This window comes from Mauremys reevesii, linkage group 2, assembly GCF_016161935.1.
Source record: "Mauremys reevesii isolate NIE-2019 linkage group 2, ASM1616193v1, whole genome shotgun sequence".
NCBI lineage: Eukaryota > Metazoa > Chordata > Testudines > Geoemydidae > Mauremys > Mauremys reevesii.
Window position 1 is genome coordinate 176,566,923 of NC_052624.1, and position 18,166 is coordinate 176,585,088.

Consider the following 18,166-nt stretch of genomic DNA (forward strand, 5'->3'; position numbering starts at 1 on the left):
AACTGTTTAAAGCACTGCGAGTGGATGTTTTCATTAATCCATCTGGCACTGGGTAGTTTGAGTGTGTGTTTAAAAAAAAATTGCTTAGCAACCCATGTTTAAGTTAGTGAGCTAACTCAGTGAAATATGCCAGTGATATCTGCTCCATTGTTGAGCTTTTGGTTTTATTTTTGTGACTGTTTTCCAAGAATGCATAAACCAAGGGCCCTTAATTTCAGAAGGACCCGTACTCCAAAGAACCAGTTTTATTTTAAAGATGGTTAAACTTCTCCTGGATCTGATTATGTTGTATGGTGTAGGGTTAGGTTTTGAAAACTTCTTGTTTATAAGGAATGGTGTGTTTGTATATTTTTAAGGTTCATATAAATTGTTTGTGGCGAAAAGTATTTCTGAACTTGTCTGCTGAATTTTAGGTTTAGCAAACAAACTTTGTGTGCATTTTATTAAGAATTACTTTGAATATTTTATATTTTTAGAAAGTATTGATACAATAGTTATCCCTTAAATTATTGTATGTGTAGCTTGCATGAAACAATTAAAGATGCAATTAAACAAGAACACTTAATTCATAGCTGGCCCCCCAATGAACCTTTACTTTGTATACTTATTGCTTATTCAGGGTAAGAGCTGTGCTCTCTGGTATCAAATGGTATTCACTGCAGAAAGTAGAAGCACTTACTGTATGTTGGATGGAGCTCATTTGGTATCTATCTGGAAATAGATTCCCCATTCTGTATCTCTTCTCTTTGTGTCCATTGTTAGTACTGTTTCTTAATTGTGAAACTACCAGATATTACTTTTTTCTTATTTAAAATGTAATTACTGCACTGGTGTAGAGCTGAGAGGTTTAGGGTCAGGGAAAGACTCCAGAGCACATATGAACATGAGGAGCTGTTCATTCCAGGTGGTGCTGAATAGAATGTCTGTGTCTTACCAAGAAAAATGGACTCTAATAATTCATTGTTTAGAGTCTCTCTCTCTCTCTCTCTCTCTCTCTGCTTTGTATCTGCTGTGTTTTCCTGTATGTCCATGTGTGTGAGCTGTGTGTTTCTGTGCGAGTGCGTATATAACTGCGTCCGTGTATATGGAGAGGGGAAGCGAGGTGGAAATGAGGAAGGAATGTCATTTCCCCTGCTCAGTGATGCAGTCAGGACTAAAGTGATGCTTAAGGCACAGGAAATATCTCTTTCCCTACACACCTATGGGTTACCTCCCATTTAATGCATTTCATGTGTACACTCCTGCTGCTCAAACACAGCCTATAGTGTTTTTCCTGCCAGCTGCTACAAGCAGGGTTGCATCCCCTTTTGATCCGGTTATTGTCTTGTTCCAGGATACTCACTGGGATAGGATGCAGAGTGCTGCTGCTTTGCTTTATTTGAAGTTTAAATCCATTATTATTATCTATATGCAGATGGAGTTAGTGCTACACTTCTCCACCCTTAAATTTAATGGCAACCACTAGTTAACAGCAAACAGTCTTATTTATCTACTTCAGCTGCAAGTTATAATTATACCATTACTGCTGTTATCTGTATTGTTGCCAGATTGCACACACAGGCAATTACATAATTTGGGTAGAGCAAGGAGTTGGTATGTTTCTCAAAAACAATTTATAAACAATGAAGCAAGGCGAACTTTATCTGCCCCTCCAATCAGATTATATTAATCGTTTATTTTTCACATTACTTTCTTTAATTAGTTTTCAAATAAATATTTGTTTATTATGTTTGTTTCCAAATACTGATCAATTATAGTATTATAAATATTCCTTACTGTGAATTTCCAAATGCTGTTCAATTAGTATACTCTATCATATATCTTATTCAAGCCTTCTTGGACTGATTAAAAAGAAACAACGCTGTTTTCCAAACTAAGAGGACTATTCTCCCTACTGATGTACACATGCCAATCCTAGTAATCACAGGTTTCAGAGTAGCAGCCGTGTTAGTCTGTATCCACAAAAAGAACAGGAGTACTTGTGGCACCTTAGAGACTAACAAATTTATTTCACCATAAGCTTTCGTGGGCTACAGCTCACTTCTTCAGATGCATAGAATGGAACACACAGACAGAAGATATTTATACATATAGAGAACATGAAAAGGTGGAAGTACCCATACCAACTGTAAGAGGCCAATCAATTGAGATGAGCTATCCTCAGCAGAAAAAAAACCTTTGAAGTGATAATCGTGATGACCCATAGAAGGTGTGAGGAGAACTTAACATGGGGAAATAGATTCAATTAGTGTAATGACCCAACCATTCCCAGTCTCTGTTTAAACCTAAGTTAATTGTATCTAATTTGCATATTAATTCGAGTTCAGCAGCCTCTCTTTAGAGTCTGTTTTTGAATTTTTTTTGTTGCAAAATTGCCACCCGCAGGTCTGTCACTGAATGACCAGACAGGTTAAAGTGTTCTTCCACTGGTTTTTGAATGTTATGATTCCTGATGTCAGATTTGTGTCCATTTATTCTTTTGCGTAGAGACTGCGTATAGAGATTGGTTTGGCCAATGTACATGGCAGAGGGGCATTCCTGGCACATGATGGCATATATTACTTTGGTAGATGTGCAGGTGAACAAGCCCCTGATAGCTTGGCTGATGTGGTTAGCTTCTATGATGGTGTCACTTGAATAGATATGTGGACAGAGCTGGCATCGGGCTTTGTTGCAAGGATAGGTTCCTGGGTTAGTGTTTATGTTGTATGGTGTGCGGTTGCTGGTGAGTATTTGCTTCAGGTTGGGAGGCTGTCTGTAAGCAAGGACTGGCCTGTCTCCCAAGATTTGTGAGAGTGAGGGATCATCTTTCAGGATAGGTTGTAGATCTTTGATGTGCTGGAGAGGCTTTAGTTGGGGGCTGAAGGTGATGGCTAGTGGCGTTCTGTTATTTTCTTTGCTGGGCCTGTCCTGTAGCAGGTGGCTTCTGGGTACTCTTCTGGCTCTGTCAATCTGTTTTTTCACTTCAGCAGGTGGGTATTGTAGTTTTTAAGAATGCTTGATTGAGAACTTGTAGGTGTTTATCTCTGTCTGAAGGATTGGAGCAAATGCGGTTGTATCTTAGAGCTTGGCTGTAGACAGTGGATCGTGTGGTGTGTCCTGGATGGAAGCTGGAGGCATGTAAGTAAGTATAGCAGTCAGTAGGTTTCCGGTATAGGGTGGTGTTTATGTGACCATCGCTTATTAGCACAGTAGTGTCTAGGAAATGGACCGCTTGTGTGGATTGGTCTAGGCTGACCAAAAATCCATAATATTACTGACTGCAAAGAAAAGTGGGTTTGGTCTCTGGACAGATATGTGGAGTCAGCAGGTGCTGCTCTTGAAATAGTGATTAACTCACACAAAAAAGCAGCATTAAATCACAATTTGCAGGGATTGGAGAGGTCAGGATAAGGAGGCTGATGAACAGCTAAAGGAGCCAGAAAATTCTCAGAAGAAGCTGTTTCTGTGGTGAAGAGACCGGGGATGGGACATGAAGTGGAACAGCAGTGAGTGTTGGCCCATCCTTCTTCAACTGAATCCTTCTTTAGTTGAAACCAAAGGGATCTTATGTTTTCACATGCAGTGGCATCTTTCCCACAAACTTGGGCGAACAACTGATTATTTTGGTTCTCTGGAAGTTCTGAAAAACCATGGAGAAAGAATTGTTTAACCCCAAAATTTTGGCACATCAAAAATTCTAGTTTGGGTGTCATTTGACCTGAAACGTTTTGTTTGGAGGCATTTTTAAACAGCTAGATTAAAAAAAAGGCTGGAGAAGGAAAGTTCCATCTCATAATTTTTAGCCAGTAGGAGAAGGATGGTGGTGGTCTCCTTATAATTGTTAGTGTAGTGATTATAATGTTCACCTGGGATGTGGGAAACCTGGGTTCAATTCCTCTCCTTTGCCTGATGTGGAAAAGAGACTTTAACTTGTGTTGCAAATACTGTAGGTGAGTGCCCTAACCACTGGGCTATTCTGGTGTGGGTCTCTCTTGTTGAAGCTATTCCACTTCTTATAAATAACTAATTAGTCATTAGAGCAGGGACTTCAGCTTGGGTCTCCCACATCCTGAGTGAGTGCCCTAACCCCACTAAGTAATTCTCACTGTCTCTTTCTCTGACAAAAGGGCTATTCTTTGTCATTTTGTGGGCTACTGGGAAGGGCACTATGAATGATGTTTTTCAGAGGCTAAGTTGATGTACAGTTTTTTTTCTTTTCCAGTGAGAGGGTAGGCTTTTCCCATGGCATCCCCCTGCACATCGAATTATATAGAAGGATATGATATGATTTTCTGTAGTGGTCAAGGAACAAGTTTCAATAATTATTTTCAGGTACTTATCTTTTCATTCTGTAAAATAAGTCATATTGTTTATGAAACCATTTCAAAGGCTGTTTAAAAAAATGAAGTGGCTTGATGAAATTATTGGATTTTCCTGGGGAAATCTGCATCCCATTCATTTTTAATTCTTTCTAAAGCTCATCACTTGATTTGAAAACCTTGTTTGAAGTCTTTTGAATTTACCCTTTGGCCACCCTTAAATACAGCATTAGGCCACTAACCCAATTAATCAACACCTTAGCTATTTAAAATGTTATTAAATGTCCTCTTTTGGGTTGTTGTAAAATGTAAAATCCCCAAATACTATATAGGAATATAAAATACCCTGGATTCAGGGTGTTAACAGATTAGAAATGAGATAAAGGGGTAACCTAAAGGCCAGATTTATGTTTTTCAAGCTACTGTAACTGTAATCTTAGGGAGATTGGGGTTCATGAGAACAATGAAGAAGTAGCTAAAATAATGCCCAAGTAAAGGCTTTGCGGGGTGTGGGGAGGTGTTAATATGTATTCAGTTTTGTTTCTTTCTTAAGCAATATTAGGCAAGAATTCCTACCTGGACAAATTCCACTTACTTTGCCACAATTTCCACACTCTCTCCTGGCTTTACTGCCATGGAGATCCTCATGAGCCCAAATGACAGCATTTGACTACACATTACTGTAAGAGATATATTTGTTAAAGGGCTTGTGTGAATGGCCACTCCTTTGCCATCACAACTTGCATCAGCAAAATTCATGCCTGCATTTTTGCATCTTCAATTGATTTATAAATCCAGTCTTAGTACTTCTGCCTTTAACTGTCTAATTTGGAGCACGACTAAAGGTGCAAACTCTGAAATTTGCATGCACAATTCATTTTTTGTGTCTGTTTCACACCAATAAACAGGAAGACAAGTCCCTGGTCTACTGAAAATATACACCTAAATTCAGGATAAATATCATAGGGAGAATATGCCTTTTATGATTAAGGACTATTGGCCATATCCAGAGCTCCGTGAAGTAAATAGAAATACTCCAATTGACTTCAGCAGTATTTGGATCAAGTCCTATATTCTGTTCTGTGGCGAGGAAAGCTCCAGAGGGGCAAAAGGTCATGGGGCGCATGTAAAGGGAAGATTTGCCTGTGCTATATCAGTTCATATAAAAATAACAACTCATCATCCAGGCCTTATGCCATGTGCTGGGAGAGCAGGGTGTGGCTTTTCAGAAGTGGAGAAACATGAAGAAAAATTACACACAGTAAGTTCCCCCTCAAAGTCCTGAAAATGTCGGTGGAAATAGCTTAAAGCAGCTTTAACTTTCACTACATTCCTGTAGCACTCCATCAGAGGGGTCCTGTGAGAATGTCAAATAGTACTCCACCCTAGGGGGTGTGAGCTACTCCATCGACATGGTCATGTGAGCATATTCATGGGGCAGTGAGTCTATAGAATGAAGTGGGTATTCACCCACGAAAGCTCATGCTCCAAAACATCTGTTAGTCTATAAAGTGCCACAGGACTCTTTGTTGCTTTTATAGAAGTATGGTTACTGAGCTGCCATTGCTGTAGACTAGGGGTGCTGGGAATCATGAGGAAGCAGGACACACACACACCTATGGTCAAGAGCCACAAATTTGATGGCTTTTACTACAGCTGTCTGGTTTACACATGATTTTCAGGGTACAGTTCTGCTCCACTGCTGCTCTCATGCTTCCAGGAAGATGTGGCAAAATTTGTCTCTTTAAGAAACCAGAGTATCCAGCTGTAAATGCCCACTTTCTATGCTTTTATGTGGAAAGGGGTGATATGACTCTATATGATCCCTTGGCACAAAATGAGTACAGATGTATCAGTTAAAACTTATAAAATTATTTGTGCAACAGTTAAAACCCAGTGCTTTGGAAAAATGGCTTAAAAATCATTAGATTTAAAAAAATACATTTGGGGATTCTATTTACTTGACTTCTGTTTTATGAGCCTTTGGGGTTCATGTTTTCAAATGTATCTCTGCAACCATGAAGACAAACTTTTTTTTTTTTTAAATGGAAGCTGAAATTTTCACATAATCACTTGCTTCCAAGAACTGGGACACCAAACACACCAAAAATCATGAGACTCCCAATAATATTGTTAGAATTGGCAATACTGTTAAATTGTGCATATTAACAATAAGTTGGGAGGTAATTCTTAGCAACACTTATTGTTGAGCATAATGCGTAACTACTCTGAGCAGACTTATTTGTTTAATGGGGTCTACTCATAGTGATACCCACTGTACCTGACAGTAGGTGTAGCATCAGGCCTAAAATGTGTAAGCTTTTCTAAATATACCTGAAAATTATTGATGTTGAAAGAATATCTCGGGTCATCTACCATCAGATCACATACACTTTTGGTACTAATGAGGTTTGCCGTGATTATGTGTATGATAACCAGTTCATTATGCTTAAAAGTTGTAATTTTAAAATGTTAATCATTTCTAACTTAATGGCAAAACAAAAACAGATTTAATTTTATACTGTCTTGGTAATGAATATTCATGGCAGAACATTTCTCATGTATAAAATGCATCAAATCTCAGCAAAGTGTCATTTGTGACATTTAAATTACATTAATTTAAAATAGATTTTACATTATGTCAGGAATCTCAAAAATCTTTAAAATTATATTGTCATAGTTAACAAGAATGTTTTCTATATCCAGAATATTTTAAAGGTAAAATTCTTTCCTTAGTTATAATCACGCAATTCCATTGAAATCATTGGGATTGTAGTGATATATCTGAGGTAGAAATTGGTCCTTAATATATGCCTTCATACATTCACAGATTCCAAGGCCAGAAATGACCACTGTATCACACAGGCCACAGAACTTGCCCAAAATAATTCCTAGAAAGAGGTTACTTAGAAAAACAACCAATCTTGATTTTTAAAATTGTCAATGATGGAGAATCCACGATGACCCTGAGTAAATTGTTCCAATGCTTATTCCTTTCCTTCAACTAGATTTCATTTGGGTGCTATTATTGGATACCTTAATAAACATAAGTATTTGCATGTAGTGCAGACATTGCACATGGCATCATAATAGTTTCCATTGCTTGAAATTACAGTTTAATCTATATGAAATGAAATAAATCAAATGAGATGAAGATGGTTCCTGCACCAGAATTTTAATGAGTAGCACATTGAGAAAGAAAAAAGGAAGCGCACTTGAAAACTAAATTGACTTTGGGCTAGAGCTTGTATTCCTTGTGCACCCCAAAGGCATATTAATTTCACTTGGTTTATTGGGTGTACAAGAAATGCAAGAGTGAGTCCCAATTGTTCGTATGTTGATATATTATATTAACACCTACAAATGTACCTGACATTGTAACTATTATGGATGACAAGAACATACCCCAGTACATTTCAGTTAATGATGGAATTATGCATAATTTATAATACAATATGACTTTCTGAATGTAACTTGCATTATTTGGACACAGATATTTGGTTAACAGATTTTAAGCAAACTAAATATCTGATACATTATTAAAATGATATTAAAACTTTGTTATGTCCAAGTCTGCATATACCTAATGGTAGAATGCTTGAAATAGTTTCCCCATTTGTTTTATAACAATAAACATTACATTTGTAACACAAATAGATCAGGGTTTAAATTTGTAAAAATTGTAAATAATGTTTATGTTAAGAGTCAGAAGAACGTTCACTTACTCAGAAAGAAACAATATTAATCACATGGGGCTCAATCCTGTGAGATGCCTGGTGCCTTTAACTCACACTGATTTTGATGTGAATGAGGGTACTCAGCCCCCTACAGCTTAGGGACTTTGCTGAGAAAATATTTCCAGCTCTGTTAGTCTAGCTCCAGTTCTGTTAAATAGCTAGACTAAGTTTTAAAATGGAAATCGAAATGATCTTTAAATGTTGTTAGTTTTGTTAAAAATGCATCCCCTACATTTCAGCTCTTATTTTGTAACCTTCTTTCTGGGTCTGAATGCCTTTCATAAGCGTTTAAGTACAAGTTCAAATACAAAGCTACTATAAGGGGATCTTGCCACATACAGAACTCTCTTTGAAGTCCATGGGCATGTTGTTTATGTGAATCAGTCAATCTGGCCTAAGTGCTAAAATAACATTAGGGACAAGGTTAAACCATCAAAGCACCCTTAAATTCAGCCTAAAAAGTCTAAAGCTTGTCCTATTATGCCAGAGCTTTGCAGTATAATCTATGGGGTTTTTGTCAACTCAGAGTAAGATATGTCAAAAATTATGACGGAACAAGAAATGAGCAATTGCATCATACTGTTCCTTGAAAAAGAGAGTACTCTGATTCCATGCCATGCTCTCCTCTCTGACGGCATATATCAGTGCAGTTTTCATATATAATTGTCTTCCCTAACTTCCTTTGCTAGAAAAATACAGAAAAGAAATGCGGAGATTTGACATAACTATGTTTAGCTGTTAAGGAATCCTCTGAGCCTCTGGCGGCCCTTCTTCACACAGAGCCTTCAGTCACTGGCATCCCACAGCACATGAGCCCACGGAACTTATTTTGTAGCTTGTTTCCCTCAACAATATTGACCAGTAATGTTGCTATTGATATCTCTTGTTTAGGTGATGTGGCCAGCTTGCAAATCTTCTATTTTCACTTTTTTCCATTATCCAATTGTGCTGCCATTTCTCCAGAGTTTTCCACAACATACCCTGAATTACCCTAAGGTTCAAGTATCAGAGCAGTAGCCGTGTTAGTCTGGATCTGTAAAAGCAGCAAAGAGTCCTGTGGCACCTTATAGACTAACAGACGTATTGGAGCATGAGCTTTCGTGGGTGAATACCCACTTCGTCAGATGCATGTCGACGAAGCTCATGCTCCAATACGTCTGTTAGTCTATAAGGTGCCATAGGACTCTTTGCTGCTCCTAAGGTTCAAGACTTTTGGGGCCTGACTTTCTCTGCTTTGTTCCTGACCACTCCACCATTTCAACAGAGTGCAGATGTCACGTGTTGCTGTTATACTGCAATGTTTCTCCTGATGGTAGCATGCTGCTTGCACATTTGTAAACAGTGCATGGGGTTTGCTGCCTTTTTTTGTTTTAACTTACTAGATACATATTCTGCTTGTGCTCAGCTGATATGAACATATAGCCCTAAGTGATCATCCTGTGTTTTAAGGCCCCATGATAAAGAGCCATATAATCTACAAGATCCTTTCAAGAACCCAGTTAAGTGAATAATTCCACAGAGTGATTACTTCTACTGTCTGCATTCTGACTGCTCTCTGTTTCCACATTATTAAAGATGGTTTAGTGGAAACGTTGGGGTGGAAAGGTAAGAATAGACTGATTTTAACTAGTACTGAACAGTGCATCACTTCTATTTAAAACAGTCTGGCGTGTTCATCCAATCATGAACAATTTTCATTTTGTCTTATCACCATGTTTGTTCATCAGGGCATTCCATAAGGTTTGTTCTAGTGCAATCTGAAAGGAGCCTCCATCGGCAGAGCTGTGAATAATTTTCAAACAATGTAACAGCTTGTTTCAGAAGCAGTGCATTATATAGAGTTGTATGTCACAGTGTGGTATATTATTTATACCTATGTCAATCAATCACTTTGACTTACTGTGTACAGACCATGATAATAGCTTGGACCACTTTAAAATTAAAATTATTAAACCAACATATAATTTAAAAGACTATGGAAAACAAGTGTTTAGATTTGCTTTAATCTGAGCCAAAGGCCCAAAGCAACAAATATTTCTACCAATTGAATGATGGGTAATTTAGGACTGAGAAAGCATCATGAACAAACTAAACTGTGAATGTTGCTTTTAAAAAGTACATGAGTGGTTGCTGGACATAATGGCCCAATCCTGGAAACATTTATTTGTGGAAATACACCTCTACCCCAATATAACGCGACCCGATATAACACGAATTTGGATATAATGTGGTAAAACAGCACTCCGGAGGGGGGGGGGCAGGGCTGCACACTCCGGCGGATCAAAGCAAGTTCGATATAACGCGGTTTCACCTATAACGCGATAAGATTTTTTTGGCTCCCAAGGACAGCGTTATATCAGGGTAGAGGTGTAGTCCTTATTCGTATGAACAGTCTCATTGACTTCAGTGAGGTCACTCGCATAAGACTAACTGTGTGAGTGAAGATGTACAGATTTGGACCCTTAGGCATGTTTAGGGAATATAGTCCCCATTAATAGCAAGGAGTGCTTTAAAAGTATACATTGAAAGTTGTTACTGCTTTAAAGCAGTAATGCTATACAAGTTACTGTCTAATGACATTTTCTGGGAACTGTTTTATAATGCTTCATAGAGTTAAGTAGCACCATGGACATAAACCACAGAAAGCAGTGGTTTAAAGATATTGGGTCATTGTGATGCATACTATCTATAGCAGACCAGTCACACAGGACTTGTTAAAATTTTGGGTGCAGTATCTGAGCAAAAGTTGCTACATTGTAATAAATATTTGGTTTGTAAATGTAATTACAATTATGGCATGCAGCTTTTACTTTATAGTCTAAATAAGACACATGGTCTGGGAAAAAGAGGAGGACCCAAGATTAAAGCAACCTAAGCCCCAGGATGCCATCAAAACAGCATGGCTTATTGTAAAAGAACTGATTCGTCAGTTACGGTTGCCCTAGACATCAGTAACCTACTCTCAGCAGGCTACTCACCTAAGTATGCTACAGATAAATAGATAAATAGATATGTGTCATTAGCTTTAGGAGCATGCAGGGACCATCTGTTACCAGTGTGGGTTTGAAGGGCTCAGCATGGACTGGAAGGGGGTCATATTTAGAAGATCTATACTTACTAACTCCTGGCTGTCTAAGCCCATAGCAGATACGCATGTCGGAGCAGTGCTACATGGCTCTCCCAACATTGATTAATTTAACCATGCTTACTGTCATTTTTGACTAACTGGGTTGTGAGCTGGTGCCATGGTGTTTCACAGAGCACCTCATTTCATATAACCTTTCATAGATATGTCCTCCTTGTGCACTACCTGACCCCACTCAGGAAAGGATATCATCATATAGTCCATTGTGTGGTGAATAAATGAAGGCACTCAGTAAAGCTAATAACAAGAGGTAGAAGAATTAACAGTAGGCAAAGTGGAGAAAGGTATGTACATTACGCAGGCAAATTCAGCATCAGTACTAGGTGCAGTAAATCCAATATCTTTTTAGCAAAGAAAATAGTGTTCAGTGTAATGAAATTGATATATCACTATAGAAAGTTACATAGAAACACAGAAATGCATTTGTTCCTCCCCTCCTCACTGAAGTTTTTATGAAGCAAAAGCATTTACATCTAATAAATGTGCTAATGCCCTTAATGTATACATTTCTTCTGTGGTTGCCTTGTATCGTAGGTGGCTTAAATTGATAACCAAATGTTTTATCACCTTTAAGACTTTGTGCCGAACTTAAGCCACAGTCTTAAAGTGGATTAAGCATGGAAGCGTCAGCTGCGTCTCAAATGAGATGTTTCCTTCAGCATAAATTAATATTCACGTTTCTGCTGAGTTGGTGGTTCCTTCTTAGCAAAGGGCCAGCACTGAACAAAAGGGAGGCTGCATTACAACTCATCTGTCCATAGTGTAGTTTAAAAAAAAATAGTGTCCTTAACTAATATGGCACTCTATAAACACAGGAGCAGACCCTAAAGTGGTCACTCTGGCTCCAACCATGTACTTGAAAATGTATGAGTGAAGAAAGTCCTTTTGTGCATGTATACTCTTTCCGCAAGGAAAAGGACCTCAGGAGTTAGATCGGAACAGAAACTTTATATACCCAGTGTTAGATAACCCCCCTTTTAGGGGGATTCCAAAGAAAGCCATTATTTTGGGGGAAGCCCTGGCAGGGAGAGGCATATGACCATGGGTTCTTGCTGATTCCTGTGAGTCTGTGGGCTGGTCTGTTCCTATGGCAGGATACTCACCTCCATGATGGAATGACTGGAGAGAGAACTCCATGAAGGGGACCATACAGGGATTTTTCTACCCTTCAGCCCCCTCTCATGGTGGGTTTTTTTGTTTGTTGGTTAGTTTCCTGGAGAGGATGATCCATTCTTATTCAGTCTTTAGGCAAGACTCTCAGTCCAGTTAATAAGCTATTCCCCAAGTAGGGACAGAGCTAAGACCTCTAGATTTGACCCAAAGATTACCTATCTCGGAGCTTACTATGCCAGCCATCACTGTAGTATCCAACAGTCAAACCCTGTAAAATCAACTTGCAGGGCATTGCCCATATTCGACTCAATAACTAAGATACATTTATTTCTCCCAGAAAGAACAGTGACAGATTGAGGAAAGATGTTTGTTTGCCCTGGAGTCGAATATGGTTTGTTTTTTCTGCCTGCTGAGTTTTAGAGGACTTTATTTTTATTTCTTGTCTCTTAAAACTGCACATAAAACATTAGCCAAAACCTTGCTATCAGTCTACACACACAATGTTTTATCTAAGTCATAACTTTTTGATGGAACTTTTGTACCTTCTTGGTACAGCTGTACAGATATTTATGTACATCCATAAAAGCATTTATTTTCTATCAGCTAAAACGAGCCTGCTCTTGGATACTAAGTACTTTTCTCCTAGCTGAGTTCTTTGTGCTCCTTACAGATTCCCCAGGAATCCCCATCTTATTTTTCACTTCACTCCCTGTTCTTTTCCCCTCCACACCTAAAAGTCCATGTCATATTGATCATTCTTCTAAAAGGGGAGGACAAGATGCTGTTTCTAATAGAGGCTGGAAATGTCACTCCTTGAGCTGGTCAGAGAAGTGACTCTAAAGCATTATAAGATTTTCTTTCAACCCAGCAGCCTGTAAACTGACTCCTCAATACTCCCAGCCCACACTGGCCCAAGTCTAAGGGATCAAGCTTTTGTTTCATACTCAGAAACTCTGTGATTTTCCATTAACTTGTCAATGTAGTGGCATGGTTGGTCCTGGGAAAGTTATGAAGATCTGCTCATTATCATGAGTACAGTTGGTCAAAGTTTTGCTAAAATTTCAAAATTATATATAAAAAAAGATTTTTTTTGCAAATTATTTAATTTCTCCCATTAAGAGAAGCTCTGATAAATCAAAATTTATCATGTCCTTATCTCATTAACACAATTTTAATAAGTTTAGTGTAATCTGAATACAGAAAAAAAATTCAGAATCGATTTGTCTGACTAATTTCATTTTATGACATTGCATTTAAACTAGGCATATGTCAAAAGGCCACTTGATATAACTAATTCACATCTATTGGAAAAATAGCCTCTGAAGCTCTAGTTACTTTAAAACTATATCAGAAATAGTCTCCTATAAAACTTTTAAAGGGGTAGAGGAAAATTAAGGTTCACTGATATCAAGTGAACTTATATGGCTTATTTAAATAATTTCTCTCTAAGAAAGGACTGCTGCATCATATTTTAAATCCCCTCGGAGGAAGATAATAAAATGTATTTTACAGCAACTTTCATATGATAGGTAGGCTGGTGAATATTTCTAAAAGATAACACCATACTGATAAATCACCAGTTAGGTATCCTGCTTCAGCTAAATAAATACATATTCTATTACAGTGTTATAGCTAGCCATGGAAAAGCTATAAAACCATAAAAACTACTATGCTGAATTCCCAGCCATTTCCTGCTTTGTCTCACTTTAAGCTCCTGCAACTTTAGGCCCCAGTTCAGAAAATATTTAAGAGTGTATTTAAGTCCAGCCCTCTTCAAGACAGCATTTAAAAACATGTCTTGGGTAGTGGTGCGTCCTGGATCTGGGCTTTATTTGCATATGAAATTCAACTTTACTGAAAATGTCAGACAGAGAAAATCTTCTGTATCATATTTCTGTTTCAGAAAAGATTTTCAAACCAGTGGCTTTTGCAAACAAACAAACAAAAAGTTTGGTCAGAGTCACCCTTGCTGCAACTGCAAAACAGGCTGTTGTTTTTCATTGCCATTAAAATTATTTCATAAAAAGTAGTGGTTTAGAGGGAGACAGTGCAGAAGATGAGAACAGCCTCCTTAACAATTTATATTTCTTATCACAACAATAAACTTAGGTACCCTGATCAGGATCAGGTTTGTGTGTTCATGCACAAAAGAATCAGACAAAATAAACTCAGGAAGTCAGTCATGAAGGAGGACAGCCGCTCTCCCCTTTCTGTTGTTTCCCACAAGCATCCTGTTTTCCCCTGTTATGTTAGGCCTATTTTAAAAACAAACAAACAAAAAAAAACCTAAGGAAATCTCCAAAGTGAAATTAAGTTTGAAAGCATTTATTGGTAACATATGGTTGAAAACTAAAGCCAATGGAAAACTGGGAAACCAATTTAGTGAAAACTTCTGAAGTTTTCATTTTGCAGAGTTTGAAATTGACCCATTTTTTGGGAAGGTTGACAAATTTTTCATGACTTTTTAATCAAAAAATTATCCCAATTGTATTTAAATTATCAAAAATTCTAAAACCAGATTATAGACTCCTTTGTGATTGCCGGATGGTGGGCTGCTCTAGCAGAGGTATGGGCCCCTGCTTGCTCTAATTTATACACCCCTCCCCCTTCCTGGTCTCTGCTTATGGACTGTTCCATGGTTCTCCCCCTCTGAGAATCCCTGTAAATTGCATATGCTATGGGGGCTCCCCTCCTCCTCCACCACAACCTCTTTTGATTTGGCTGTAGCCCTGGCATGCACTGACAAACCTCAGCAGGGCAGCCTATGCCTGACTTATGCAGTGTCTGCAATGGGAGAGATTTTCCCAGACTAATTAGGGTTTTTTATGGCCCCTATTCACTGCTATGGCTGCATACAGTCAGCATAGCAGGAGGGAGAAACTCCCCACTGTTTCTCCTCATGTGCATACTAATAAATGAATGTATTAGTAGAGATTGCTGGGTTAAATTGAAACCAACTACTATAAAAGTCCCTTATTATATAGGAATTACCATATTGGATCAGACCAGCAGTCCATCTAGTCCAGTATCCTGCTTCTGATAGTGGCTAGAACCAGGGACTTCAGAGAATGGCATAAGAACACTTCAGGAGGAAGATGTAATTATTTGGTAATATTAATCTCAAGTCCACATGACCTATATTTAGCATTTTGTTGAAAGTTCAGAGGCATAAAATGTCATAAGTAAGGGCTGTATATTTGCCATGGAAATCATGGACACTGATTTTTTTTGTGTGTGGTTTTTTCTTCATACGTTCCAGACTCCTGAAATGTTGGGACTTTGCATTTGGGCAGACGAATGTGATAGTAACAGGTGAGCCAGTTACATTGAGGAACTGAAGAGCTGCCAAGTTTAAAACCTGCAAGGCCTCCAAATCTATAAGAGATCAGGAACTCCACTAATCAGGACAACTGATTTGTCGCAGGGTGATGGATTCTGCTGTTTCCCTACTTTTATTAGGTTGGGGAAATAGCATGGCTTACGCTGATGGTTTATAGCCTAATTAAAAGCCCTTTCAAGTCAATAGAAAAGCACCCCGGTCCTAATTCAGCATGATACTTCAGCAGGTGCCTAGCTTTAAGCATGTGAGTAGTCCCATTGATTTCAATGAGGCTACTCACATGCTTCAAGCTAAATGCTGATTTGGGGCCCCCCACTGATTTAATTGGGCTTTGGATCAGGCCCTTAGCATAGTCTATATAGTGCTGCTGCTTTTGCAAAGGCTGAGGCAGGAAAGCAAAACTGAAGAAGGCAGCAATGCCTCTCTCCAACCCACTTCTTGAATGGTTGCTGTTGTGGCTCTGAACTGACAGACACTGAGACTGTGATTTTTAAATGGGGTTGAAGCCAGACTCTGTTTTTTCCCTAATAATTTGTAGTGGGAAGCCCATAGCCCTTGCCATGAAAAAAAAATTTGTTTTTTACTAATCTTCACTGTTCAAGAAACACTTTCAAAGATTTTAAGCTCCAAGCATTATGTACTTCCAAAGTTATTTGTCATTATGAACTTGGAGGTCAGAATTCCAACAGCTTTTTTTCTTTTAAAGTAATAGTGATTGACAGGGAATGCATTACATGGCAGCTAAGGGCCTGTTGTAGTAGCAGAGGATCCAAAACAAAATTATTAACTGCCAATAAATGTCAAACCCCACTAGTTGTTACCACTTGCATACACTCTGAAAAAGTAAAAACAGGAAGATAAAACTAAGGGCCAGATTTTGCTATCCTTACTTGTATCGAGCAGCACCTGTCTCCCTATGCAGTCCTATTGAAGTCAGTGAGGCTGATCGCAGGGTGAGGTACTATTCAACATGAGTAAGGCTGGCAGAATCTAAACCTAAGTCATTACAGTACTTTCTGTATGCTGCCTTGAGAACTGTGGGCAGCGTGCTTGGTTCCTGCCCCTCCTCCGTCCCTCCCTCCCTGCCCAGGATCAGCTGATGGCCCTTGCGAGGGTGGGGTAGGAGCAGAGTCAGGATGCTTGCTGCTCCTAGCAGAGGAAGAGAAGAAGCGGGGGCAGGGCCTTGGGGAAGGGGGTGGTGGAATTGGGGCATATCCCCTCCAGCCCCCTACTCTGAGAACCCCCTGACCCCAGCCCACACCCCCAGCCCTCTGCCCTGACCCCCCTCACACACATGCAGGCCCCTGCTCTGAGCCCTGCAGCCCCACACACACCCCGAGGCCCTGTCCTGAGCCCTGTACCCTGCTCACACACACCCAGCCCTCTGCTTAACTCCTTCACCCCCCACCCAACCCCAGCCCTGACTCTGGCACCCCCACACATACCCAGGCTGCCCACACCCCATGCCCTGACACCTGCACCCCCACACATGATCCCAGCCCTCTGCCCTGACTCTTGCACACACCCCACATACCCAGTCCCCCGTGCACCCCCCACATCCCCACCCTGAGCACCAAACAGGAGCTCCTGCCCCCACCACACACATTCCCACCTGCACCCCTCGCACCAAATGAGAGCTTCCCAGGTAAGTGCTCCACACCCAAATCTCCTACTCCAACTCTGAGCCCCCTCCCTCATTCTAGCTCCTGGCCAGACCCTACACCCCAACCCCCAGCCTGCTCCTTTACCCCCAGCCCTGTGCTCAGTGCACTCCCACCCTCAGCTCAGTGCAGAGAGAGAGGAAGAGAATGAGTCAGAACCAGGGAAAAGGTAGGTACCCACTGTATGTGGGCAGGGCCGGGACCCCAGGCTGAGCGGCTCAGCCTACTGCTGGTCTGGGGTCCCGGTCGCTGGCCCCGCACAGCCTGCTGCCGGTCTGGGGTTCTGGCTGCCAGCCCCTTGCCAGCCAGGGTCCCGCCGCAGGCGCCGCTCAGCCTGCTGCCGGCGTAAGATCAACATTTTAATTTAATTTTAAATTAAGCTTCTTAAACATTTTGAAAACCTTGTTTATTTTACAATACAATAGTTTAGTTATATAATATAGAGACTTATAGAGAGACCTTCTAAAAAACATTAAAATGTATTACTGGCAAGTGAAACCTTAAATTAAAGTGAATAAATGAAGACTCGGCACAGCACTTCTGAAAGGTTGCCGACCCCTGCTCTAAAGTATCATAGCAGCAGACACACTCTTCTTATGTGTCAAGGAGGAATTTCCCCTGGTGTGATGCCAGGTTGTACTGCTACCAACATCCTAATTATGTCTTGAAACCACAATTTTGAACTGTAAAGTACAGTAACTCCTCACTTAACGTTGTAGTTATGTTCCTGAAAAATGCGACTTTAAGCAAAACGATGCTAAGTGAATCCAATTTCCCCATAAGATTTAATGTAAATGAGGGGGTTAGGTTCCAGGGAATTTTTTTTCACCACACAAAAGACTAAACACAGTGTGTATATATACACACAC

General features: G+C 39.7%; 1 protein-coding gene across 4 annotated transcripts in view; it reads left to right on the forward strand.

The window, feature by feature from the left end:
• The window catches only part of PHACTR1 (phosphatase and actin regulator 1), a 426,275-nt gene that overhangs the window by 17,103 nt on the left and 391,006 nt on the right, over positions 1 to 18,166 (forward strand). The gene's annotated exons all lie outside the window — the stretch shown is intronic.